Source organism: Papaver somniferum, unplaced genomic scaffold, assembly GCF_003573695.1.
Source record: "Papaver somniferum cultivar HN1 unplaced genomic scaffold, ASM357369v1 unplaced-scaffold_19, whole genome shotgun sequence".
In the NCBI taxonomy this organism is placed as follows: domain Eukaryota; kingdom Viridiplantae; phylum Streptophyta; class Magnoliopsida; order Ranunculales; family Papaveraceae; genus Papaver; species Papaver somniferum.
Window position 1 is genome coordinate 19,213,503 of NW_020628818.1, and position 26,888 is coordinate 19,240,390.

Sequence of the window (26,888 nt, forward strand, 5' to 3'; positions counted from 1 at the left end):
GTTTTCATACGGTTTTACCAGAAGGGCATTTATGTAACTTCAATATCATATAGGGTACCCCTTAACTAGAGTCTTTGGATGGGTATAAATTGATGGCCTCTAAATCCTTTTGAGTGGCCCCTAAAAACGCGAGGCTAAATAAACCTAGCATTTTTAGGGGCCTCCCAAAAGGAATTAGGGGCCAACAATAAGACAAAATAGGATCATCCGAACGTAAATTGAAGCTAGCTCTTATCTCGTGTATTTCATAATGACAAAATTACCCTTCCACAATCTGTAGTTAATACTACAATCGGTAGTTTAACTATAATCGGTAGTAAAGTGTGTTACTTTAACCTCCAAATGTATTCAGTTTTCAAATTTTGGTACTACCATAATCGGTAGTAAATTTAACTTCCGAATGTATATTGTCCCCAAAATGAGATTTTGCCAAAATCCTAAAATTTTCAAACTTTGGTACTACCATAATCGGTAGTAAAGTGTGTTACTTTAACCTCCGAATATGCTAAATTTTCGAATTTTAGCACTACCATAATCGGTAGTAAATTTAACTTCCGAACGTATATTGGCCCCAAAATGAGATTTTGCCAAAATCCTAAAATTTTTGAACTTTGGTACTACCGTAATCGGTAGTAAAGTGTGTTACTTTAACCTCCGAATATATTCAATTTTCGAATATTAGTACTACCATAATCGGTAATAAATTTGACTTCCGAATGCATATTGGCCCCAAAATATGATTTTGCCAAAATCCTAAAATTTTCGAACTTTGGTACTACCATAATCGGTAGTAAAGTGTGTTACTTTAACCTCCGAATATACTAAATTTTCGAATTTTAGTACTATCATAATCGGAAATGAATTGTGTTAATAAGTGATGCTTATTATCTGCCGATTGTGTTCATGGCCTCAAATTCAAATTTTCAAAACTTAACAAAAATTTCAAAATTTTTTACTTTCACAATCGGTAGTTAATGGTGTTCATTATCTATCGATTGTGCGTAACGTTTTGTACAGAGAAATTTAATTTTTAGAATCAAGAATAATCGGTAGATATCGATCAATTTACCTACCGATTATGGTTGATGTTCTTAAGAAACGAAGAACATCAACCATAATCGGTAGGTAAAATAGATTATTATCTACCGATTATGTTTCTGCTAGTGTAAATCCAAGAACATCAACCATAATCGGTAGGTAAAATAGATAGTTATCTACCGATTATGTTTCTGCTACTGTAAATCCAAGAAAATTTTCGGATCAAATTTTTGATTTCAAGTAATCAAATCCTAATTTTGAATCACAACTACTATCATCTATTCATTTTGTTTGTTGAACTCCTTTTTTTTTTATGTTCTAAGTTTCAACTTTAAGGTTAATGGATTTTGGGTTTTAATTTTAAACAATCAATCATAACATTTGTTTGATCGATGATCTTTGTTTTCAATCAAAATTAAAGTGATGGAAAAAAATTTCAATGGGTGGAAAAGAGAAGAAGAAGTGGAATGATATGATTATGAAAATAAAGAATATAGGTTTAGATTTAGTATAAAGGTGAAGGACAATATAGACAATTTTTTATTTTTAAGACATCCCTTAACCTCCTTCAATGGATGGGAATAAAAAAGTGGCCCCTAATTTCTTTTGAGTGGCCCCTAAAAACGCAAGGTAAATAAACAGACATTGTCCGACTCCTTAAGAAAAGCGATCAAAGATTTAATGCAGCTAACCCATCGCAGCAAGTACTGGGTAAGATTACCAAGTGAAAATTACTAAAACTTTGTCAATTTTTTTTAGGTACACTTCAGTAGTATGTCTGTTTGTAGCTTCTGCTGGCGCCTTAACGATGACCTACACATCAAAGGAACTATTTAGGTACTGCCCTACAATGACAATTCATTATACTTCGCTCAATATTCTCTCAGTTGTATCCAGCGCCTTAGTCTTGAATGGAAGGGGTCTCGGTTCTCGTGGTAAATCCGAATTTATGACTTTCAGTACTACAAGTTTTGTGTTGGGCCTAGTAATAACCTACTTGCCATCTGAATTTTGTCCGGTGACACTAATGAAGAAAGAAACGGGACCCAAAATCTACATCGCCACTGACCCATGTCTATCAATATTTATCTCATAGTATTTTTTGTGATTCAATATCTAAATCATACTCAAAAAATGCTTTTATGGTCGTAAGTAAATATGCAATTTTCTCAGAAAAAAGACTCTGAAGAAATCATAAATTATGGCTATAGCACAATATCTACTTTGTAACTTGAATCCTAATTTAGTAGGATCAGAGATGATGAATCCTTGACGGATATTTTATGAATGTCATGAGCCACAGGTCAAAGAAATGAGCAAAGGCCTCTGTTTTATTTTCGTTTTGATAAACACTATTTAATTTCTCGATGGAAATGGAATTTGATTTTGAAACTTGAAAGCCACTATACCGTGGGATGTTCAAAGTTACATATGTTGCACCATCATTTTTAGTAGGATCAGGACTTGAATGTGGGAGTAGGTTAAACGTATAAACATTTCAAACAAAACAAAATTCTATTATGATGCCTTTTCTCCATCCTAAGTATATGTTTGCTTCACGTATCCAAAAACAATGTAACTGAAAATGTAGATATTTGTCCAAGTTCAAACTTTTCATTTGAGATAAGTCATGTTAGTAACTTGAAGACAACCACACCTGGAAAACTTGATCAAATCCACATTTAGAACTAATCTCAGGTCCATCTCTAATACGCAAATAACATATGCCATATGAATATTTAATATTTAATAAGTTTCTGATCTCCTTAAAATTGAAAAACATTCTTATTAAAAAAAAATGCATTTTGTATACAACAATATGCACCAACAAGTATAATATCCTCATTTTTCTTTTTTTTCTTGGACCTTATGGTTAGCTAGGAATGATCTAATATACCGCCAAAAACAAACAATTACAGCCGAAATTTTAATCCGGGCTCAAAAACTGCAACAAGAGTTCACTGCGGCACTAGATTCCTTACCTCCGGTACTATCAGGGGATGCACCGATATATAACCACCCAAGAGGAGACAAAAGGATATCTACAATATTAGTAGGATGGTCAACTCCAAACATCAATTGGATTAAGATTAACAAAGATGGAGCAGCCACAGGTCACCCAGGTTTTGCGGGAGAAGGATTCATCTGCAGAGATTCCGATGCTGGAACTTTAATGGCTTTAGCTCAACCTTTGGGAATTATGACTTCCTTAACCGCAGAAACTTGGGCTCTACCATTGGCTTCAAGAACGGAAACAAAAAGACAATGGCTAAAAGTTCTCTTTGAAACTGACTCATAAAACCTTTTGGCTTCATCACATCCTCTACTCCACCTCCTTGGCATATTTCAGGGATGACTGATGAAAAAAATATAGATTCAGACAGATCCCACATGCTGTTATTCAACACAACTACAGGGAAGGAAACCAAGCAGCAGATGGTTTGGCCAATCATGCGACAGATGGAAGTCAATTGGGAAACTCATCAACCAAAATATGGGACCAGGCAATCCAGCTTTTTATTAGTCAAATTTATTTCATTATTCCAAGGATACCACATACCCACGACAAATTGTAAACTAATTTCCTATCAATAAATTGCATGCTTCAAAAGAGAAAGTAACAAGATAGCTTAATATACTAGTGGTTTATATATGAAAAGAAATAAAAGTAGCATGATTCATTAGGAGGCACTAGATTTGTGCCCGTGCTAAGCACCGGGTTTCCCCCCCTAACTTAGCATGTAAGCAGATTCACCCCGCCCCGTGGAGATGCTTTTCTTTTTTGGATTTGGCATGCACCGCGCAAATACATTTAATATGTGGACAAAAACTAGGAAAACGTATGGATTTTATTTATTTTACCTTTTATTTTCGTAAAAAATATATTTAAAATGCATTGTTTCTCTGTTTATGTATTAATTTGGAAAAGAGAATTCGAATTTGATATAGGTACGACTTCCTAATATATTTAAATTTATGTATCTAAAGGCTTCAACAACCAAATGATTAAACTAATCATATGTTACCAAATTTCTTCACCAGAATTTCAACGTGGGTAGGGCTGTCAATGGATGCTAACGTAACGGAAATAGGCTCTGCCGCTGCCATTGCCATTAAAAGTTAGCGGATATCCGTTATCCGTTCATTTCCGGCGGAAATAGGAAATTCAAAAACTTTACCGCTACGTTGGACTTACCGGATAACGGATATTTTTTCGCTGCCATCCGGTATGTCACAGGACAACCACAAAACAGGCTAAAAACACATAACAAGTACACATAACAGCTTTAAAATCCAACAAAACAGGTTCTAAATCCATGCCACACCAAAAAAAGACATACAAATGTTCATGCCACACAAGAAAACAAATCCATAATCTTCATGTTTTTTTTGCAAAAAAAAGACATCTCCATCTCCATTTGAGTCAACAACTGCAAATGCATTCCTCCTCCATCTCCAGATTCTCCTCTGCCAAGTCCCAAGTGCCAACTGCATCTGCAAATGCATTTACCTTACTCCTTAGTCCTGAACTTCTGTATTTTGAAAGAAAAATCAAAAGTGTTAGACATTTTAAGCTGGCAATGTCATTGTCAGTGCAATAAGCCAATAAATTGCAAAAAAGAAAGAAAGATTAAGATGTACCTGTAACACAACTATCACTATCACTGAGAGTGAGATCTGGCAGCCAATCACCCAAACAAAGCAATGCTTCAACAAGGTCTGGAGCTAATGAACTCCTGTGAGATGTGGCATCCAATCACCCAAACACAGCTATCAGTACCCCAACCTCCTTCCCACCTTTTACTTTCTTCTTTCCAACCTTCCTTTCAAAATCAACCCATACATCAGACCTTACTGAGCGCATTTTTTTCTTCTCTTCAACTATAACTGGGTCTTCATATACTTCTACATCTTCTTCTTCTTCTTCTTCTTCTTCTTCTTCTTCTTCTTCTCTATGACGAATCGCAGGTGTAATAGAAGCAGATGTTGAATTCACTCCAAAAGCTTGAACTTGGTTGGATGCAGCAGCAGCAGTAGGTAAATGTGATGCAACTGAAAAAGAGAGATTTTGTGAAGACCCAACATGGTTTGATGCTCCTCTTTCGCTTTGGGACATGATTAATTTCACAAATCTGAAATTGTGAACCCTAATTTCAGAAACCCTAAATTGAAAATTGAGTTTTGAAGATTGAAATTAAACTCAAAGGAAACTGAAGAAGAGAACCCTGGTTTCTAATCAGTAATCACACAGAGAATATGATGATTTCTAAGGCAGAGAAGACAATGCTTGATTCAGCATCCCTAGTTTTCTCTCTTTTTCTCTCTGAGTTCTCTGTTGTGTCGATAAAACTGAAGTGAAGAATGAGATAAACCAAACATAATAACTCTAGGTATAAGAATTTACACGTGCAGTACGCATGTTTCCGGATAACGGAACTAAACCTAACGTAAATACACGGTTCCACTACCGTTACGTTAATAATGGATTATCCGTTAGCTTATCGGTATCGGATATCCGTTTACCACTATGTCGGATGATAGCAGTAACGGCTAACGGATTATCGGTATCGGATGTCGGCTAATCGGTATCCATTGACAGGCCTAAACGTGGGCTTTATTTGTCTAAGCCTTCGAATCTTTAGATTAGGCAATCCAAAAAATCCTTTAAATGCCATGTCTGAAGCATTAGAAAATTTGTACTTCAAAGTTTCCAAGCAAGCCTTACGTTTTCAAATTAAAATCACTACATGTCTAACAAATCATCAAACAAAATGTACAAATTGCAAGAACATCAAGAATTAAATTATCCAAGATATATTTTTGTGGAACTGAAAATTGCATTAATATCTGACTTATCCTAAAAAAATGTATTTAGAACCATAGGTATACACGCACCAAGATTGCCCACTCTTCGCCCTTGTGTCGCAGTTCAAATAAATGCGAAGGAAGTTGCACCTAATCCTCACATGTAGGAATATAACATTAGTATTTAGGAGCAACACAATTCTAGACACAACCAACGCGGAACTGTAACCAAGGACAGGACAACAACCCTGGAGATTCCATTAACCAAGGATGGATGGCATTTGCCAGGTGAACGCGTAGGGGACATTCATGAAACGTATATCACTGGAGTTTCTGGCTTGTAAGTACTATGGTAAGCAACCCCCACACTCAGTACCTCAAGCTATGAACTTATAAAACGTTGTTTGGTTGTAAGCAATGAATAAATAAGATAAATACACCATTGAGCATATCCTTTTATGTCTAGAAAATAAAGGTAATTCGTACCTCAAGCTATGAAGTGTAAGATGAAATTAACAATTTGGAAGTAACATTAAATTTAAGGAACACAAAATTGATCACCAGTTACCTTTTAGAATGACTCCATCTCCATGACCGAAGCATCGATGGGATATTAAAAACTGATATGAAAGAAACACCATTCAACCTATCCTTCGATTTGCGAACTTTTGATCAAAATCAAGACCTAAATAATGTATGAAACCTCTAAAAAAACCAAAAGTCCGTACCTCAATCGGTCGATCAATCGCCGTCAATTCGATGAAAGATATAAACTGGATTGCACATGCACTGTGTACACTGTCATGTTGTATTGCAACCCAAGTCTTAAGATAAGGACCTCAATGTTACGAATCATCAAATCTAAGTAAATTCATTCCTGAACTGTACAAATTAGCAAAAACAAAATCACATGCACAAATATAGCACTATGATTCAAGACATAAAACGTACCTACCTTTTCTCTTGGACCCCAAAGACTTCGTCATCGAGTATATGAACTTCCCGATGCATCCCCTTTCCTGTTGGAGATCAGCACACACTACAATGACATGTATATTCAAATAGAGGCGTGAAGTCAAAATTCAAACTCAAAGCTATGTATAATTAAGCCGTAACAAAATCATATATGCATCGTAATCTCTAAATTCAGCTGCTAGGTTTAGCACCTCTATTACCATACCAATTGAAAGAATGAAAGTCATCCGCAACGTAAAAAAAAAAAAAAAAAATCATTCATGGGCTCGTGTAACTGAATGAGTTTAAGGCGCATCTGGTATGCAATTAAAGGCTTCCATGATTTAGGTTTAGGCGGAAAATATGTAGCTGCATGATCATATGTTACGACCTAAAGAAAGGCTTATGAAGAATTACCGATTTCCTTTTTAAAAAGGAAAATTTCTTGTTTGGTCCTAGGCCCATATAATTATTTATAGTAGGGTCCAACCGGAACTTTTTTTTTATCCGGAGGTCCAAAATTAATTAAAACATGGAAATGTCCATAATGCCCATTACTACCAGACGTGTGTGTCTACACTGCTTACAAATTTGAGTACATATCTGGTACACTGCTTAAAAATTCGAGTAAATATTTGCTACACTGCTTACAAATTTGAGTACATATCTTTCTGAGTACATATCTGTCGTACTGCTTACAAATCCGATTATATATCTGAATGCTTACAAATTCGAGTATATATTTGCTGCACTGCTTCCAGGTAGAGTACAAATCTGTAAGAATCAATGATAAATAAATTATAAAACGTATTACATCACATACATTGTAGGATCATACAATGTAGCAACCCAACCTTCTATGTTCCTCCAAATCCATGTGCAGCACACCTTCTTTCAAACACACGTCACAAACAATTTGTAACTTCATCAAGACCACCACATATTTCACAAGCTTGCAAATCTGAACCAACAACAACTCATGTTCCTATCATTAAAAATCTGTCATTTCTTGCAATAAGTTCTGAACTGCAGCTCCAGATCATCTCCATATCCAATTCCAGTACTGAATCAAACGTAACAAAGAGCATCTATTTCAGTATTTCATATACGTACTGAATCAAACATAACAAGGAGCACTTCCTATGAGTATGCGATATATGTACTGAAGATTCATGAACTACAAATCAACAGTATGACAACAACAAGTGACAGATCTATGAAAAATAAGAGAATCGAAAGACATATTACAGTATTTCACATAAGTACTGAAGGGTAAGACTAAAAAAGGAGCAAAAACACAGCAAATAGCACTTCCTATTAGTATTATACATACATACTCATGGATCGAACCAAAAAAATTGGAAAAACTTCAAATAAAACAAAATTAGAAGAGTTTTGTATCAGTACGCCATATATGTACTGTAAATTCATACACGAAAAACAACTGTAACAAACCTAAAAAATGTTATAATGTTGAACCAATGATAAATCACAAATAACCGCTACAGTTTTAGTTACCTGTAACCCTGGGAAAACATCATTGTTAATCGCAGATTCCATATCAACCCAAAGAACATGATCTTTCTTGAAGAAAATCATGCCACCTCTGGGACCTCGTAATGACTGCAAATTGAAACAGAAGACATAGTAAACAACATGACCCTTGAACCTAAACCAATAAAAACAAATGCTGCTTGTGTTGGTGTCAGTAGTTGCAGTCTTGCAGACTTCATGAATGGGACTAGGTGTACCTTGTGAGTGGTGGTTGTTACAACATCACAGTATTCAAATGGGTCGGCAAGTACAGATGCAGCAACGAGACCGCTTATGTGAGCCATATCCATCATGAGAAAAGCCCCAACAGAATCTGCAATCTTCAAGAAACATAACAGGAAAGGGAATTAGGTGTGCGTAATGGGTTAACTAGTCTGATTCTCTGATCACTAAGAATCACAACTCTTGACAATCAAAAGATATGTGTATACCTTTCTCATTCGAGGATAATCGAAATCACGAGGATAAGCACTAGCACCAACAATGATGAGTTTTGGTCAAAAGAGGGTGGCAGTTTTCTCAAGCATATCATAATCAATAAGGCATGCAAGTGAATTTGGTAATGAATGCAAATTATCAACGAATTATAAATGAACAACAATAGACCACATAGTCATTACACAATATAAGAATGCAGAGCAGCACATGTTGATTCATCAAGACGGTAGGGCATCGATTCAAAATAAATCGAAGTCCCAGATACCCGTCTTTTAGGAGTCATAAATCCATGTGATAAGTGACCTCCATGAGGAAGATCCAGACCCTGTGCCAGTTACATGAACAAGCCCCATATTTTGAAAGGAGAGTTGATTACATCCCTTAGGGGTTCAAAACTGATTTCAAAAAATTGGAGAGAAAGAGAAAGAGGCCTCAACTTACCATAATACGGTCATGTGGGTTGAGAAGTGCAGTGTAAACTTCAAAGTTAGCAGGAGAACCAGACAGAGGTTGGACATTAACTCCCCATTTATTTGGGTCTAAGTGAAATGCAGCCAAAGACCTTTGTTGACAAAGTGTCTCTAGCTCATCAATATACTCATTGCCACCATAGTACCTACATTGCAGAATGAAATGATCAAATGCATTTCAATACAAATACAGGGAAAAAATACAACATTAAGCACCATCTTTACCTTTTACCATGAAGCCCTTCTGAATACTTGTTTGTGAGACAAGAACCCACAGCTTCCATCACTGCGCGAGATGTAAAATTCTCTGAAGCAATGAGCTCCAAGCTGTTAAACTGACGATTCTTCTCACTATCAATTATTGAACGTACTTCAGGGTCTGCCTAACTTGAGAAGGTACCCAACTTGGGAAAAAAAGTTGAAGAACCTTTAGTAAAAAGATTGGGTTGTTGTATAGCAGCACCCATTATTGCAGCTCCACTGTATGCATGCATCTTCTTCACTTCTCCTTAAACATAACAAGGAGAACTTCCTATCAGTATGCGATATATGTACTGAAGATTCATGAACTACAAATCAACAGTATGACAACAACATGTGACAGATCTATGAAAAATAAGAGAATCGAAAGACACATTACAGTATTTCACATAAATACTGAAGGGTAAGACTAAAAAAGGAGCAAAAACACAGCAAATAGCACTTCCTATCAGTATTATACATACATACTCATGGATCGAACCAAAAAAATTGAAAAAACTTCAAATAAAACAAAATTAGAAGAGTTTTGTATCAGTACGCCATATATGTACTGTCAATTCATACACGAAAAACAACTGTAACAAACCTAAAAACCATAAAAGCGTCAATCAAATCGATTTGATTATCAGAATACAATCAAAAAAACAAATCAAAAGAAGAAAACCGAACAAAATAATCAAACAAGATGATTAGAAAGCATACCTGGAAACAGAAAACAAATATTCTCCTCGTAAATCATAAGAATTTTATATTAGTACACCAAATATGTACTGTCAATTCATACACAAAAACAAACTGTAAAAAACCTGAAAACATAAAAACGTCAGGAAAATCGATTTCATCTTCATAATACAATCAATAGAAGAAAAACGAAAAAAATAATCAAAGAAGATGATAAGAAAACATACATGGAAACACAACAAATCTTCTTGTTGTAAGTCATAACGATGCATCTTCTTCTTCTTCATTCAAAATAAGCTAGGTTTCTGTCAATACAGGATATACGTACTGTTGTTTCATACAAAAAAACAAATCTAAAAACAACAAAATGGAACTAGTTAGATCAAATTTAATAACGAAATGAACAAAAAACGTGATTATTCATCTAGATCTAGTAAATAATCAAGAAATCAAACATGGAACTAGTTAGATCAAATCTAATAATGAAATGAACCAAAAACGTGATTATTCATCTAGATCTAGTAAATAATCAAGAAATCAAACATGGAGATCAAAATCTTAATCAAACACCACAACGATTAGACCATGGATCGAACAAAAAAAACTGGAAAAACTTCGAATAAAACTTGCAGAGATCGAACAAAAAATCGTTGTGATGATTAATATCGTAAGAACAAAAAATCCACCTACCGATTACACTTGCAGAGCTCGAACTCATGAATCGAACAAGGACCTCAAATAATCTTCACTTGCATAGCTCTTCTCTAAAAACATAAATTGAGAGAATGAAAAAGAAACGAACGTGTTTCTTAGCTTAAAAAAAACTTGCGGGGTGTTTTGGGAATTATGATAATACGTCACATGTGTCTCGCACGTGTACAGGACCTAGGCTTAAAAAATTAGGTCCAGTTTCATGTTTTCTTTTAATTATGGACCTATGCTTACTGGCTTTAGTGGGTGGACCTGCCATTAACTAAGACTACCATAATAGTACCTATTGGTAATTCCTAGTTTTAAAAACGAACTCCTGTCCTGATTTCCTTAATAACCGATTTCCTGTTTTAATGAATCATCGATTTCCTTTTTAACAGGAATACCTTTATTATCTGTGAACGTTTTTTTTCTTTTATTTATTTAACGATTTGGATGGAAGTTTTGTCCATCCTTATTAAAACACAGTTAAGTATAGGCGTAAACGCAGTGTAACTAAATAATTCAAGTTTAAATTCTAACATAAGTATTGTCTACCTATTTTTTTGTCAACACCGTTACTAAGGAACAGTTAAGTAGCTTATGTAAATAAAGTTTAACAAAATTTTAATTATTAAAACCAATAGAGTTATGCCAAGTGTCCTCACCATATCTTCTACATTAGAAAAGACTTTTCTAGACCAATAGAAAGCGAGGATTTCATCACCATTTAATGTGAGAGCTTTATTTATCAAGACCTTTAAGGGGAAGATGTGTACATGTGATATTCTCATGACATATGAACATAAATAGTTGAGACAGACATATGATTCGGTGTGATCTTAATATTACTTGTTTTCTTCTTGTACAATCTCTAGCCGGATATATGAACTTACCTCCGGTAACCGGGAAACTTGGGAATATGGGAAGGTGGAGGGAATTGATTTAACAAGTTATTATATAAAACAGCAGCTGACAATGGATAAACATCGCAACTTATTACTGTGACTTGGTGTGACGATTTTGTTACAACCATGGAAAAAAACTGGCGTTGCGCATCATCAGATCCACTTCAATGGGTTATCATTAACTGAATTAATTCCTCTCTCAATGGATTTTGTCGACGATTTAATCACTTCAATCTGAGAACCTAACCATTGTTGTGAAGTACGAAGAGCATAACGGTCTTGTTTTGACTGTTGTAGTGGATCGATCTCGTGCAGCTTCTTAGCTTCTTTAACATATGAGCTACCCTCTAAAATGTGTTCCATAATAACTGCAACTTCAATTTGTCCGGGGTGATGCTTGTCAGCAAACTCTGGCTTCCCTTGCATAACTTCCGCAAAAACAGCCGAGATGACTTTAGATAAAAGTGCTAAAATTTTGGCTTCAGACAAAACGACGGAAGCTAACCCAGAACCGAAAGCCGTGCTATTAACCAAAGCGACACCCTCTTTAGGTTGTAAAGCGAAAATCCCCCGTTAATACCAGCTAATGAGAAAGCTTCTTCTGCATTGAGTTATTCTCCATTAGGTCCTGCCTCTTTCGAATTGGGACGGCCAGTTAGTAAACCAGCAATATTAAGCTAATGGGACGAGATCACCTGAGGCTGTGATGGTGCCCCTTAGAGGTAAATAAGGAGTGATGTTTTGGTTGAGGAATTTTGCGATGGCCTCTAATATTTCAAAACGAATTCCTGAGCAGCCTTGTAAAAGTGTGTTAATTCTTACGAGCATGGCTGCCCTTGTTGCTGAGTGCGGTAATAAGTTTGTGGAGTCCTTTCCATTCCCAAGTATACCAGCACTAAAGAATCTGTCACATCAAAGGAATTTAACATGGTCAGGAAAGAATCGAATTTTCAAGCGACTTAATTCTACACCAGAGAAGTCAAGAAAATCTTATGGGGATCTTTTTAGGGTCATGGGTTTAAATTTGGCTTCAAATTACCTACTCGAGAAATTTATGAGATATTTCTCGTTGGATCATTCATTTTGGTTTTTGAATTTGGTTTTAATGTTTCAAAAACTAGACACTTCTCGTAGGCTCGCTCGCAGCCCCATCAATGAACTATTGTCTCCCTGGTTAGATTAAGGGACCTTTGTCTTTACAGGTAAAGAGCTAAGACATATGGAAAGCGTTTCAAGTCAGCGGTTACAGCACTATGCGGCTATGCCTCATAAAAATGCATTTTACATGTCCACGACCGTTCCTTATATCCCATGGTATAATTGTCAAATAAGCAACCATCAAAATGATATTCTACAAATCTAATGAAGTTGAAGAAAAAAATTGGATTCTTTTGGATATCAAGAAAAGACTTTTCCTTGGTAGAGAATTAAGTCAGTCGGATTGGTCGGAGAGTTAGAAATAAAGCACACATGCACTACATAGCCTTAGATCTCAGTAACATGAATTGCCGAGTATGACATGAAGCTTTCCTGTTTCACAAAATTGGTCGATTAACCCAATAACGATGATTTCTGGATGAAAAAGCCGTATAACATTTTATATTGTTTAAATGAACAAGAATGTAAAAATAGTCAGGATATAAACAGTTTCATCCTACCCATTTTTAAATACTTTTTCTTATTTTTAATTTATATCAGGATGCATCCAGTTTCATCCTCGTTATTTTTTAAGTTTAAGCCAAAATGAATCCAATTTCATTCTGGCTATTTTTTTTTTGTGTCCATTTTACCTATATTAATTTTCACTCGTACATTAAAATCATGTTTTAAAAATATTTGGACAAATGACCCATTATGAATGAATCTAGGGGTGGAAGTATCTACGCCAAGACCTAGACGGCTAGACGTATATAGCTTTTGATGATAAGCATGCATCTTGTATGTGTAGGTAGGTACGTATAGTGCTCTGAACGTCATATCGAGATATGAAATTCTTTTACACATTTGATGAAAGAAATTGAGGACTTCACTTGCAAATGAAAAAGGCAGCTACAAAGTTGGTTTTGACTAGGCCGTCAACTTAGAAAATGAACAATACGTCAAAAGTTGTGAAAAGATTTTTTCTAGTCACAAATTCAAATTTGATGTGGATTTTGTGTATCAATGAATTTGTAGGAACGAGTATTTTCTAGTCCTCTATTTCTTTAATGAAACAAGTATTTTTTTTTTCTTCTTTTTCTGAAAAGTATAGTATATTACAACCAATGTAGTTAATATCGGATATCGGTTCATCTCGGCCGGACCGATACACTGGTACGATTTTATATCGGGGATATTATCGTTGAAATATCGGTATAATATCGGTTCTAGATTTAGAGACTATAATTTTATATTAAACATTTTCTCCACACATTTTCGGATAAGACATAATAGATAACATCAATTTTATCAAAAAAACAAAAGAGTAACTTTAGTAACTTGGTTCGAGAGCTACATGCACCTCTACTACCACCTGGAAGACTTTCTTCGCCAAAATTACCCTTAAAATTTATAGAAAACGATCAATACCGTCTCATATCGGGAAATGTAGGAAAATTTCGTATCGACCGATACGGCCGATATTCGACCGATATTATCGGGAGAATATCGTATCCCCGATATCTTTCTTATCGTATTGTTCTGGGCCGATATCCGAAATATCCCCGATATATCGGCCGATACGGCCGATATTGACTACATTGATTACAACGGATGAATTTGAGATTTTATAAGATTTGTCCCCCTCATTTTTCGGTAAATAGATAAAAGAATAAGGTTATGCAGTAAAGTTAAGCATATTTTGTGGTTCTTTAACCAATCCGAAAAATTGCTGAAATTCTTATAAGTCTTCTTATAATACGAGAAATTACATATACTCGGGTTGGTATTTCAAAATTGGTTAAAAAGACCAAAATCGATAATTCCTAAGTGAAAAAGATATCTAGATTTTGATACTGTTTAAATGGATAAAAATGTAAAAATACCCAGGATGTAGCCAGTTTCATCCTACCCATTTTCAAATACTTATTCTTATTTTTAATTTACATCAGGATGCATCCAGTTTCATCCTCGCTATTTTTTAAGTTTAAGCCAGGATGTATCCAGTTTCATCCTTGCTATTTTCTTGGTGTCAATTTCACCCATACTAATTTTTATTCGTCCATTAGAACCATGTTTTAAAAATATTTGGACAAATAACCCATTTTCCGGCAAGTTTTTTACATATTAATCCTTTTTTATTTTGACAAAAAAAACACTATCTAAGCACTTCGCTTTTTTACAAAATTTTTTGCGCATATTGCAGCAAAAGACGGCAAAAGTTGTGTGCGGTCTTCGACCGCCATTTTATATTGTGAAGTCATTTTGTATCGTATGCATTTGTCCACCGGCCTAAAATATGTATCCCCACACCATATGTTGGAACCCAAATGTCGTATTATTAACATTATTTGCTGAATTTTGTCAAGCGACAAGCCAAAGACATAGATTATCGAATTTTGAAGATATTTTGAAGCTCGAAGCTGACAGTCAAATACTGAGAAAAAAATGGTGACTCAAGCCAAAGGCATTGATTTTCATTTCTTTGAGTCGTCGAATTGGGATATACCTAAATCAATTGGGGTGTTCCCAAATTTAAATGAATCTATTGCCTTGGCTAACGGGTGGTAACATGTGGTGAACTTACCTTATTGCCTTGACCTAAAAAAGCTTAAAAATATACCACATTTCTCAAAATCAATTAAAGTTAATATTTAAAACCTAAAAACGTTAAACATCTTAATATTGTTCACTTCTTCGTCTTCCATCAATCCTTTTGAAAATCGTCAACTTTGATTTTTCAGAAAAAAAAATGGTTGATTGAAGGAAATAACAATCCAGAAGCAACAGGTGATATCAAAATCTCCAAATCAAAGGGAAAAAAATAACTGAAAAAGCGGGGGTCTAACAACCAAATTCAATATTTCATTCGGCAATCTGTATGCACCAAACTCCAATATAATTACAATAGAATTTTACTAGACAATCAGACTCAATCAAGGATAGATATCCAAAAGTTATGTCTCTTTCTCAAATCAATTTGCGAATCAACAGAATGGATTCCATGAGCTGTTTGGTATGAAAATAACTTGGGTGGTATCAAAAACCAATGTCCAAGTGTCAATCAATTTCTATCCAACAAACAAGGTCGAATTTACCAACTGATTGAACTACGCACAACCTGTGATATTTCAGTTACATAAACATATATAATGTGGAAAATAAATAACACAGACACCAGAAATTTTGTTAATGAGGAAACTGCAAATGCAGAAAAATCCCGGGACCTAGTCCAGATTGAACACCACACTGTATTAAGTAGATACAGGCACTAGCCTACTTCAAGTTAACTTCGTACCGGAATGTAGTTGAGCCCTAACTAAATCTCACACCTATTAAGGTACAGTTGCGTACATTACGTCTCTGATATCACGCCGGATTATGCACATTTGATTCCCTTAGCTGATCTCACCCACAACTAAGAGTTGCTACGACCCAAAGTCGAAGACTTATAAACAAATTTGTCTCCCACAGAAATGTTTATTCTTATTCAGTTTTTGTTACGTCTTTTGATAAATCAAGGTGAACAGGAACCAACTAATAATATGGTATTATACTCCCGAAGAGAAGCCTATAAATAATAGTCACCTCACAATAACTTAGTTATATGGTGGTAGAAGATTTTACTGAGGAATCACAAGAGTTTGAGGTGAAGAACTGTTGTGATTACTTTTTATATCTTACTTATCGGAGATAAATCTCGATTGAATGTTAGAAAAGATAAAATCAATATGGTAGAACAAGTAACATCATAATACGCAATTACAAAGGAAATAGTTGGATCTGGCTTCATTAATCCCAATGAAGTCTCCAAGTCGTTAACATATAATGGTTTTAGGAAAAACCTAGGTTAAAGGATAATCGACTCTATTACGCCACTAGAAACACACACAAGTGTGGGGATTAGGTTTTCCAGTTGCTAGAGTTCTCCCTTATATAGTCTTTCAAATCAGGGTTGCTTACAATCAAAGTTAAGATAGCTTAGTAACAAATCAATTGGCATTCACCGTTAGATGAACTTCTGATTTAAGATTCAAGCTAAGTCTTAGATCCACCTTAGATGGTTTTAACTTGTTACACACAAGTGAAATATACTTTCATTTAGATATAGGTTACCATACCTAAACGTGTATATTGAGTTGGCTCAATAGTAGTTAACTGAAGTTAGACACATGAATACTTTAAAGTTAACCATATTCATCTAACATTTCTAGATCAAATATGATGATCAATAAATCATGAAAGATAATCAAATGAATCTAATTTTGTTCACATAGAGTTCTTCAATTTTTCACCATTTCATAGAAATACTTATGAACCAATTGAATCAAAATCGGTTTGATTCGTAATCATACAAAGTAATTATACAAGAATCAATCATGAACATTAATCCAAGGTTTGAAAACTTTGAATTCCTTAGATAATAAATGTTTTAGTACATGAGTATAAAACCAATTCTAGAACTTAACTACCGTGTTCGCAAACTTGGTACGCAAACAGCAGCTCCGGACCTTGGCCTTAACCAACCGTTCGCAAACCCGGTTCGCGAACAACCGTTCCGGACCCAAATCAGGTAAACCCATTCGTATACTAGGTACGCAAACAAGAGTTACAGATCTTCTCATGTAAATCTGTTCTCATACTAGGTACGCAAACAAGAGTTTCAGACCTGAATCATCATAATACAGTTCGCGTACTAGGTATGCATACCGTGTTGTATCGAGACTTAGTTAATTCTTCTAAAATCTCATTTCAATCATTGAATCATCCTTAGAAGACGACAATAGCTGGCGCGCACATACCATTAGCTTTAAATTAATTTTCAAGTGATCGAATGATCAATACGTAACTTCCCAAGCTAACATCAAATGACTTTCTTACACAAATCATATAAGATGGCTACAAGGTAATTTTCACATGATCATCTTTTTACTTAATATTTAGGTCACAACAAATAAATTTTTTCCAACTAAACTCGTCAAGAATGTGATGAACATAGCTAAAGCAAAAGCTTTCAACACATATTTCGAGAAATAGATAAGCGAGATACACTCGTCTCGAATATCAAATGTGTATAATTGAAAAGTATATATAGCTATAAGACTTAGTCTCATTAGAAGACAAAATAGAATAGACTTCTAAGTGATAAAAAAAATTAGTCTCCACATACATTTTTTTGATGAAGTTCCTCCAAGCTCTTCGGTGGATCTTCGTCTTCAATTGGTGAACGTCGTGAAGTCTAAAGCTCAACTACACATTCTATCCTAATCCGTGATATAGCTATAAGTATAATAGAAATCAAGTATATAGTTTTGTTCAATTAAACTTGACAAACAAGATTGAGATAACAACGCTTGAGAGTTCGACCGAGCAGTGCTCTAACAATCTCCTCCTTTGTCAAATTTATTGACCAAACTATCAATACATATGGATTAAAAAATAAATAGACTTTGTAGCTTCTCATCCAACATGCTTTAATTCCTTGGCTCTTCAACATTCCTTTAATTCGCTACTTCAAGTACTTCCAGCGATTTTGTACGTGTTCAACTCGGTTTCTGTGTTAATAAAGATCTATAGCCATAACAATAAGAAAACAAATGTTCTCAATAATTGTTATATTGTGTCATATTATTATTATATAAATCAAAGTCTAATTGTATCACAACTTTGAAATAATACTATGGTGATATGTATCACTCCCCCTTAGTCAATACCTCCATCTTACATTGAAAATTGAAAAGGAGAGGGTACCCAAATATACCTCAAGCTAAAACTTTTCCTACCTATAAGTCTTTTCTCCGAAAGTGATTGTCTATGGACTGAGTCGAGACAATACAACTAATCGTTTCACACTTCGTATGATCGTCTATGTATATGAGATCGAGACAAAGGTTCGGACTTAACCAAACACAATAGGATTACGTATCAAGTAAATAGGAATTAACGTTTGTATAATTTACTTTAATTATAATAAAACAATTATAATGCGACATATAAAACTAAATGACACAACAAGATTTTGTTAACGAGGAAACCACAAATGCAGAAAAACCGCGGGACCTAGTCCATAATTGAATACTCTCAGGTTTAAGCCGCTACACAAAATTACACTAACTTTGTATAGTTGAGACCAAGTAACTAACCCTGTAGTTTACCTAGTTCCTTCTGTATTCCCACGCCTCCAAATTATAAATAAGTCACGTACTTGGAACAATTCATTTGGTTCGTATTCCAAACAGTAAAGGAACAACAAATCTGTTTGGTATCAACTCTATTCAACCAAGTAATATGAGTCGGACAAAGGCTCTTCCGTTTATCTCAATATAAACTCCTTTGTCAGGTCCTTAGATCTATCTTATATTCAATCACCCAAAGGTAATCGATTAAGATTAAGCCAACAACACCTTTAATCCGAAGAATCGTGTTGATGCCGATCTACTCAGTTAATCAATCCAATCTACCACAAGGATAAACCGATTATCAATTGGATCCTCTTTTACCGAAACAAGTACTGTGCACACCAAAGATTATAATACCCAAGTCAGATCTTCAATATCTTCTTTTTCTTCAAATATTCTTAAATCTTAAATTAAAACCTGCATACAATCACTTGAATCTCTTGTGATCAATCACGCACAGAACAGAGTCTGTTAACAATGGATTATCACAAGATCGTATTTAGAACTAACAACAGTCTAAAGATCCCTGTCGAAACTCTGAACTAGTTTGAGTGAATCTTATATCAAAAGAGAAGATTCTCAAGAATAAACAAACTAGGTGCAATCATATTTCAACCACCGTTAATCAATCAAATCAATCGAAAATAAAAGATAAACCGCAATTATCTAGTTTCCCACCAACGGGTCGCGCTAGAGCTTCTCAATCCCAAAGAAGACTTTAAACTGCGCGGACGTAAGAGATTTCACCTAATTAGGTTACTCTCCTCTTCGAATAGGCGGCTACACCAGTAACAACAACAAAAGAGTAAATTTGTTGTTACGAAGGATTAATTTGTTAGAAAGGAAAACTTCGAGTATTTATAGACAAGGAAGTTTGGACACCAAGGAATTTCCAAAACCGAAAATATTCTCAAGATATTCATAAAAGCACAGATTCAGTTTTCATAATTCCTGGAAATGCTCTATCCAAAAATAACGAGCGAAATCTCTCGAAAAATCTAATTAGTATATGCACATTACTAATTCTATAATTTCCCTACAAAATGAAATTAATAATCTTAATTAAAAGATTCTTAACTTACTTATGTTTCGATCCTAGGATTCTCTTTCCTTAGCTCTTAAGGAATATCTTTGAGCAATTAAAGAAATAAATATTCACAGCACGCGTTCAAAGTTTGTCGACATCTTAACTTTGTAAGTTCTCTTTCACACTTACAACCTTGAAACCGATTTGCCACACTTCCAAACAAGTTTAGAATTGGTTCATATGACTTTCAAGAACTATATGATTGATCAAACCAACATTCCATCACAATCATGGGTTTACGGTTCTACCAAAATAAGTTTCGGTTCTACCTCCATGTGAGTACTGTGCATAGTCACACTAGCTTTCCAAAAATTCGATTGACTAGGTACTAGGATCGGTTCCCCATATATATATGGTATCTAACTTATATGTGTTGCACATGTCCATAGGATCGGTTCCCCTTTACCTAAAAACGTGTTGCACCTGTCCATAGGATCGGTTCCCCTTTCTGCTATAAACCTTGTTGCACCCCGTACAAGGATTGGTTCCCTTTGATGTAGTGCACCCCTTACAAGGATCGGTTCCCTTTTTTTTTAATTGGTCAAACATACAAAATCCGATCATACCACAGGTGGTTACTTAAGATCGGTTTTACTAATAAAACTTATACCAATATATAAGTCAGGCCTTAGTGAATAGTTCTGCCAAGAACACAACAAGTTGTGAGCGGTTATACTCTATCACACATATTGGTTGTTCATAAGATATGCAATGAATAACAAAACCAATAACACCTGGAAATTTCCTTTTCGGTCCACAAACAAGTTTATGAACTTATTTCCTTAGAACACATGTAAACATTGTTCCCTAGGATGAAATCCTCACCTCATACCCATATATAATCACAATATCATTCAAATGATTATGGTTATGTCTTATCTACAAAGTTTAATGGTTAAGTAATAAACCTCGTATTGTATTCCTTAATACTATGTTTATCTAGAGTTCAAATATGCTTCGCAGTTTTGTTTTCAATATGCACGACTTGAAAGATACGTTAGGGAATGAAAAAGTTCAAGTCAAATATCACTAACCTCAAGTGGAAGGATGATTGTTGTCGTTGTAGCTCCTTGCTTCTTCACATCTTCAAGACTTCGCAATACTAGTAATGTCTCATATTCTAATACTTTCAAGCTAACCTATACGAAGTTTACTCTAGTACATAATCAAGCGACTCTTAACATGAGTTTTGATTCACTAAAATATGACAACCAAACTTGACATGCCGACACTTGGTGGGTTCAACCGAGCAATGCTCTAACAATCTCCCCTTTTGTCAATTTTAGTGACAAATCTCTTACATCATATGAATAAACAAATTACAAGAATTCATTACAATCCGCTTGATTCCCGATTCAACAGCACAATAAAACTGCTTACATTCAATCCTTGAAAATGCCATTGTTGACATTATAATAAAAAAGCTAATACTCCCCCTAAGGAAGATCGGTAGATATTCAATCCGCACGTCTTTGTAATACCAATTTATATGACATGTTACTCCCCCTTAGTCTGTGCTTTCATTCTTTCGTTAGATAAAACATTCAAGTGCCAATGTTCTTTTCCCTAGCGATCCCAATCAATATAAAATCAATGCCAGCATCACCTGTTTACTCCATATATTTCTCCCCCTTTTTGTCACAAAAATGACAAAGAAAAGAAAAAATAAAGGACAACACGAAAAGAATCTTACAAATCTCAAAATAGACTTGCAAACCTGTAGAGTTAGGCACGAGGATTCCACACATCACGTTCTGATAATCAATATCAAAACTGAAACTACAAGTAGTCTTATTTTAATATGTTACCAAGGAAACAATTGTCTGAATTCCAATTTAGTTTAGCAAACCAAAAACAACTAAGCACATTAGTCCCTTTGCTAAACCGATTGTTCAAAAACAACCGCTTAATTCGATAAGACCAAAATAAATATAAACTCCATTTTTCTCATCAGGTTCTAATTATCCATAAACTTAGACCTATCAATTTTAAACAAGACAAGTACTAGGTTAGTTAACTAGCATTCCACTGTTAGGAATTCGATTAGACTTGGATAACCAAAACCTCACTTTGATAAGACAAACTAAGATCAGAATTAACTTAGTTTCTTATCCGGAATCGAATTGGACTAAACAACTCATCACGTACATAGATTATTTCGTTAAGACATAAATAATTCATACAAACCAAAATAAATCAACTTGCATAATTATTCACCTCAACCGGAAGCAATTGAAACAACATAGACATTAAAAGCACCGCAATTGCACCGTAATTTTGTAAGCCTAAACAATTGATACCATACAAAAGCAAGATAACAATGGCTTTTCTTAACTGGAACCAATTGAATCACACACACATCAATTGTACCAAAAATTTTGTAAGTCTAAACAATTGATACCACACAATAAAGCAAGATAACAATAGTTTTTCTTAACCGGAACCGATTGAAACACACATCCACACACACACATCATAAAATAAATATAAATTGAACCGAAAATTTTGTTAAGCAAAAACAACAAATATATATAATATAAATTCAGGCTTTTCTTAAACAGGAAAACAATTAACTTACAAGATTGTTACCTCAAATTTCGCATCCACTTCTCCAATATGATAGCATCTTCGTCCAGGGAGAATTAATATCGAAATAACACCACGTTGTCATCCTTATGCATAAACAAAATAATAACAACAAACCTCAACCTTTACCAGAGAAAGGTTGAAAACCGGTTTTAATAATTGCAAGCAAAAGTTGAAAACCGTCGAAAACATATGTTTTTATGCTAAACCAAATCCGATTCAACATATTGTGACTTTTTTCACATATTTTTTCTATCATAACCCCTCATGATACTTTGATAAAGCCTATCTATTAGGGCTAGAACTTAATCCCTCTAAATCAAAAAGTCACCCAAGCCATAATGGTTCACAATATATGAGATCGAATATTAAGATAGTAAAACCGAAATCAAACATATCATAAATCAATTTGAAATACACCATAAATTTTAACATAAAATAAAGTATTGCAATTACCTAAATCTTATAGTAAATTTAATTATGAAAACAACGCAAAAAGAATGAGGTCATTCCGAGTTCGGACGAAGAAGTTATGTGCAAAACAGTTTTTACACTTCTTCGTAAGGGGACATCTCACTAGGATCGGTTCCCTTACCATGACATGGTACTAGGATCGGTTCCCTCACTATGACAGGGTATTAGGATCGGTTCCCATGAGTTACTTGTGACATATCACAACACTAAACCTTTTTTCGACATAACTTTTGCATACGATGTCCGAATTCAGTGATTTCTGGCTCGTTTTGACCATAAAAGCAAGACCTACACATATATTATCAGTAGATATCAACATCATAAACTCACAATCACCGTTTCTTTCAAAACCCAAATATATATATAGAAAATATGAGTATAGAATAAAAGAAATCTCCTAAAGATGTTAATTAGTCATATAGTAACTGAGAGATCATGTGCTCAGTTTTTCATGTGCTTCCTCACTTTTTAAAAATATGGAGCACTAATGGTGAGCATGCACATTCTAACACAACTAGGTTGTGTTGAGTTGATCCTTGTCTTGTTCGTCACGAGTGACTAAAACGGAATCATCATTCTTGGCCTCTTGCTTGGTTTGTGTTCTCTCGTTCCATCTCTTGTTTTTCTTCTTTGACTTGTGATCTAGAGTGTCATTATCACAACCTTTACTAGTACAAGAGATTTCAGACATAATGTATTTCTTTAGCATTTCAAGAAGACTCTTGTAATTATTGTCACCAACAATTAACAACTGAGAGATCTTGTAACTAACTTTTGGTCCCTTCTTGGATATGGAGGACTTAGGGACCCATTTAGAGTTGGATTTCGCAGGAGCATCTTTCTCCTTCACAATACCATTAGGATCATCGCCCTTTTGAATATTTTGCGAAACACCCTTTCTCCAATTTGGAACATCAGATCTTGTCTTTGCATTTACAAAGTTATCTCTCTTTCTATATTCGAGTCTTTTATGAGATGACCTTGTCGAATGATATGCAAAATTTGAACTATCATTATAATAATTCTTTTGCCTAAACTTAGGAAATAAGAATATGAGTTCTTATGAGGAGAAAACTTAGCCAATTCGTTTGATACAAAAAGAAAGTGCATCTTGCATCTTACGAACTTTGCATTCCCATTGCAAGTGTCCTTTATTTCCACAATAATAACAATTCTTAGTATAAATATACGAAGTATGAGTTTTAATGTTACATTTTTGTGGATCCTCTTGCATTGGAGCTCGACGAGTTTTCTTCTTCTTCTTCTTCTCCTTCGTGTTCAACGTTGTTGCTTTCTTGACATTAGTGGAAGCCTCTGATTGAGAAGAATTTATAGATTTAACATATTTTACCTCTTTGTTAATATTTGAAGCATCTATTCCCTTATAGCCCAATCCTCGTGTATCACGATGATTTCTGCTTGCTTGTAACATTGAGGTTAACTTGTTTGAGCTTCCATTGGATTTTTTCAGTTCCAAATTTTCTTCTTCCGACGTCTTGATTTTATCAAGAGCACCGGTGATGTAGTTTTTAATTGTCGTTGTTGTAAATAGGATTCGAACTCTAAGACTTGTGAAGATTAAATTTAAAGGTTTAATGAAAGCGAGAGTTACTGGGACTACGAGTTCACCAAATTCATAACATAAGGCTCAATTATTCATTCTCAACAATTATCGCTCAATAAATAAAATAACATGGACCCTTATTTTTGCCAAGGTAGATTCTCAAAATATTAGTTATAAATCGTAAGAATGGGACATCAAACATTTAAGCAAGCATGATCCATCAAATAAAATGATAACTAATTAATCAAAATCATAATTCAATTTTAATTAGTGCAAAAGTCATAAAAATAATTAATTAAAATTACCCATGTATGACATTCAGCTTCCTCCGCCGTCCTAGTGATGGGGTTTAACTCCTCATGTTGGAAACACGCTCAAAAGAATTTTTCATTGCTCAAAAGTGCTTACAAGAGGTGAAAATACAATAAAACAGAAAACTGCAACGCAAATAAACGTTGCAGATCAACTGTTGCTAAGAACGATGAAAGGAAAGTGCAGTAGTGACTGTTGTGCAGTCGCTGAAAAACTATTGCAGTTGAAGGGAAATACGATAGTGGTTTACGACTGTCTTGGATAGTGCAATGTTCCTCGTGTTTTCTTCTTCATGCAGTAGGAGAGAAACTCTGCAACTTCCTATTCTACGCTCTGTTTCTTCCCCTAACTCTCCATGCCATCTAAGACATCCCAACAATCTATTTATACCTTGCAGAAACGAATCTCTCGTGTTAATTAAATAAATATTCTCCATTATTTTTCCACGGTTTTATTTCCTCTTGTTTCTTTGATTTTATTCTCACGAATCTGCTGGTGTTTATTTCGAAATATTCTCCTTTGACAACTCCTTCATACTCCAAACTGTTGCTCGAATACCTCTGACATGTGCAGTACACGTTTCCACCTAACACAATCCCTTGAATATCCTCTTCAACTCTGTTTTGTCTAATCCACGATGCAGCCCAAGTTTGTCGAAGAAAGCAACTATACCAACCCTGTTTTGTAGAAACAGGCTGATTCCAATCCAAATCCGAGACTAAATCTCTCTCAAAACTCCCCATATTCCTTCACAGAATTCTCGGGTTTTTGTGACTTCCCAGTTTTCTTTGAATCCGAGTATTCATCCCAACTGGGTCGAAAGAAACACATATATCATCACCATATATCCCAGAAGAGTAAACCCAATTAATTCCATCCCTTTAATCTCCCTTAAACACCTTTAGAAGTCGAACCCTAAATTTTCCGGCGACTGAAACAATTATTCCCGATTATCCTCCCAATTCCAATCCAAAAGATTTATCATGCCATGCCTGTTAAGATTAATATAGACGTCCCATGAAGTTTCAGCCATGGAGTCATTCTAAAACACTGTCAAAACGCAAACCCTAAAATATGTTCTTCACTGCAGCACTTTCCCGCCAAACCTGAAATTTGAATTGTTGAAGATGAAGTGCCCTGATCATAAACACGGGCGCCTTTAACAACTGGGGATGATTGGGGGTGCCCTTATCCAAAATGAGGGTGCCTTTAACGCGTTTTCTGGGGTGCCTTTTAACACTTTTTCTAGCAACTTTTTCCATAATATTTTATTTGCCAAAAATACCTACAAACAAGTTTATTAGTGATAAAATGAGTCTCAGCTAATGTATTTATGGGTGAAAATGCGTCACACTTGCGTGTTCATCAAATTCCTCCACACTTACGTTTTGCTAGTCCTCGAGCAAAACAGGAGAATTGAACCGCTACACAACTGGTCATATAATAAGAGAGAAAGAGACCCGCTACACAGCTGGTCATATATTTTTTTATTATTTTTTATTATTTTTTATATATTTTTTTTAGACTCGCTACACAACTGATCATATAATGCAAGAAAAGAAAAGACCCGCTACACAGCTGGTCATAACCTTTTTTTTTTAATTTTTTTTTCATTGTATATTTTTCATTTTTTTTAGACCCGCTACACAGCTGGTCATAACATGCAAGAAAAAGGAACAGACCCGATACACAGCTGATCATGATTTGCAAGGAATTTCCTAAAAAATAAAGTAAAAAGTTGAACTCTGC

The 26,888-nt window shown here is 34.8% G+C and overlaps 2 pseudogenes; both read right to left on the reverse strand.

Moving 5' to 3' along the window:
- Positions 1-8,322: 8,322 nt before the first annotated feature.
- LOC113338690 lies at positions 8,323-9,637 on the reverse strand (annotated as a pseudogene).
- A 2,316-nt stretch (positions 9,638-11,953) lies between these two features.
- Positions 11,954-25,882, reverse strand: LOC113338636 (annotated as a pseudogene).
- Between the last annotated feature and the right edge of the window lie 1,006 nt (positions 25,883-26,888).